The following is a 2,920-nucleotide window of genomic DNA, read 5'->3' as shown; positions in this document are numbered from 1 at the left end:
ACACCCACCCACCCCCTCCCACACCCACGCACCCCGAGAGGCGTTTTCACATTTTATTAAGGGTGATCGATCAACAGCGTGTAGAGGCAGTTCACGGAAAGAAATACAGAAAAGATGTGAATATACTGGTAAGCACCCAACGGCCTCGAACATTGGCGAGAAACTGATCACGGACTTAGGAGAATCATGTGGAATAAACCCACTATCCCTAGCACTGTAATGTGACGGCTGTGTCTTCCAATAGTAATAAGTTCTCGTGTTAATGACCTAGATATCTTGGTGGGGAATCAGATTTCCGCGACCGTTGCCTTCGCTTTGCCGGGGGCTCTTTTTTCTCTTAGGCCCTTTATTTTCTTTAGGTCGGTGTGGAGAAAAAGATTTGTGAGGCAGCGTGGTGGAATCAGGCTCTCGTCCATTTTTGGGCATGTAGAGTTATTGGTATCATCTTAAAGCTTGTTCACTTGTCTTTATTTGGTTAAAAAATATATCCATTTATCTTTAATACAAGTCGAGATATTTGTGAATGAAGGAGGTGGGGGTCACCTGTTTTCAGAGACAAAATTAGTTAGAAAATGGCCGCCAAAGAAGGGCGGGGCGGGGTTGGATGGAGGTGAGGATGTACTCTTCTTTTACAGGAACAATAATTAGAGACTTCTTTAGGTAGGTAAGGTTGTGGTATGGCACTTCGCCGTTGCACGCAGAATTTTGATTCCCCTGTGGGGAGACTTTTTATCGCATAAAGCGGTCTTTCAGCCAGGGTGCTGTATCCCTCTCCTCAACCCGGGTTGGTTCTGACCGACAGGATCCAAGCCCGAATCCTTTGTGTTGATGAAGGCTTCGTAAGAACATCTACATTAAAACAAACAAACAAACAACCAAACAAGCAAGCAAACGTAGGAGGCTTAGAATGAGTGTAACTTTTTTCTCGAAAGATTGCGATTTTGAATCAGTTACATGGCAGTATCTATTCGGTTCCGTCACTGAAAAAAGACAATTTCACCATAGGTGTCAGGTGAGAACAATAGAGCAGAATACAGCGGGCTTTTAAAAAAAAAACTTTTAAAAAGTATTTTTCTTGCCATTGGCGTCCTTTCTGCATTTCGTTTTGTAATGGAACGCATTCCGGATCTGTGCTGCCGTCCTAAGACACAGCGACGTATCTGACCAAATCCAGGGATTTTGTTTCTTGTTCTTTTCTTTTGGTTTGGTTTGTTTCATTGGTTTGTAACGCCAGTATTGTCAATATCCTTCTTGTGTCAAAGGCAATACGACGTAGCTACGTCCAAAATAGTAGATTTCAAAGTTGTAAAGCTTTGTACGTGCCTGATCTCAAGTGTCAGGAGTTTTCCGTATTTTTTTCAAAATCTTGAAATATGCAGTTACATCGTTCTGCTTTGGGAAGGAAGCATGCCCTAATCCGCGTTAGAAGCGTTGGGCCCAAGCCTGCTGTGCAAATGCTGGCGTTTATTGTGATTATTATAGCTCTTGGACACGTAAATTTGGGTGAAGGCATACTGGTGTATTGGAAATATTCCGCCGAGAAATCTTGGGCGACATTTTAATCTCCTAGGGAGCCGTGGACAGAGACATCATGACATTAAGAGATTTTGTTTACGACTCTCCATTGAGGAGAACATGCAAGTCAGGATGAGATACATGAGCCCATTTCATGTTTAAAGAAAGCAGATTTAATTATCTTGAAAACAGTGAAGATTTATTTTTTCTTAATTCTGTAAAGGTGTCCTCGGTATTACGTAACCGATTAAGCAGGGGTCACTGTGCCACGATAATATAGACCGTTGTGGGATTCCGTCTTTGAGAGAAAATATTGGCTTTATCAATAATTAGCTGTCTGCGTGGTTTTGTTCATTGAAGAAACCTTGTATTTTTAATGATTACGTCATTACACTTATTGTGTTCGCTGTAATTAAATGTATATTTCACAATCTCTGATTGTTTATTTTGTGTTCACTGTCAATTATAGCGTTTTGCACCTTCACATGGTTATTCAACGACACATTGCTATCTTAGAATTACAAAGTCTGCCTGACGTTTTAGGCCGTTTTGAGTTACTAAAGACCAAGAGGTCAGAGACCAAATGTTATTATCTATCTGCTATATCGAAATCGTAAGAATAATCTGAGCCGTTACCAAGATATTCAAAGAATTGCATTAGAAAAAGCTTGACATAATAATATTGTGAAACTACAAATATTTGACGTCAAATTTCTCAAAACTAGGAGCTTACCAGAAAGAACTTTGTAATTCTGAGGTAGCGACCTGTTGGCTTGCAACCCTCCAAACAAGGATACTGCATGGGAGATGAAATGTCTCCGCAAAACCCTAAACATCACAAGAAGAGACAAGCAGATATATTAATGAAGATGTAAGAGTAGCTGTTGGCTCAGAGTCCTACTTGAGTTTTCTTTGGAACCTATCAAGTAAGCCAAAAAACCGAAGACAGGTATGTAGTGCTTGAACAATCTACTCCTTCTTTGTCTACCGCCTATGCAAAGACGCACACTAAGAACGCCTGTCAAGAAGCAAAAGGCCACCAAAATGCCATCTTATTTTGCACAGTAACTTCAAACGACAAATGCTATGTCTTGCCCCTTGTTTAGCAAAGAGCCGTTGTTAAAGCTCAACAGATGCCTTTATAACGGCGGTAAGAGTTATCTTTCCTTTAACATCTGTTCGATGTCTGAAAATTATGGCTAAGTTATCAAAAGTTGCCTTTATCTCTGATGGTTCCAATTTTGCATCTTGTGCGAAATTGGACCATTAAATTCGAGGTATGCCTGTCTTTGACCAAACAACAACTCGACCTTCTCATAAATTGTCATGAATATCACTCGTCTTGTCGGCCTCATCCTTGATCTCAATAACCGCCTCTGGTGCTCATGCATCCAATTCCAAAGGT

The 2,920-nt window shown here is 40.8% G+C and overlaps 1 protein-coding gene across 4 annotated transcripts in view; it reads right to left on the bottom strand.

Moving 5' to 3' along the window:
* LOC101847421 (RYamide receptor) overlaps positions 1-2,920 on the bottom strand; it is a 245,911-nt gene that overhangs the window by 160,887 nt on the left and 82,104 nt on the right. The window contains exon 3 of one of the 4 annotated variants that reach the window (XR_004858529.1): positions 2,255-2,343. The exons of the other annotated variants lie outside the window; for them this stretch is intronic. The gene's annotated coding sequence lies outside the window, so the exon portion shown is untranslated. Of the gene's footprint in view, positions 1-2,254; positions 2,344-2,920 lie in introns of those variants that run through there. 4 annotated transcript variants of the gene reach the window in all.

Source organism: Aplysia californica, unplaced genomic scaffold (assembly GCF_000002075.1).
Source record: "Aplysia californica isolate F4 #8 unplaced genomic scaffold, AplCal3.0 scaffold00169, whole genome shotgun sequence".
NCBI classification, from domain to species: domain Eukaryota; kingdom Metazoa; phylum Mollusca; class Gastropoda; order Aplysiida; family Aplysiidae; genus Aplysia; species Aplysia californica.
This window is presented reverse-complemented; position numbering and strand designations above follow the sequence as displayed.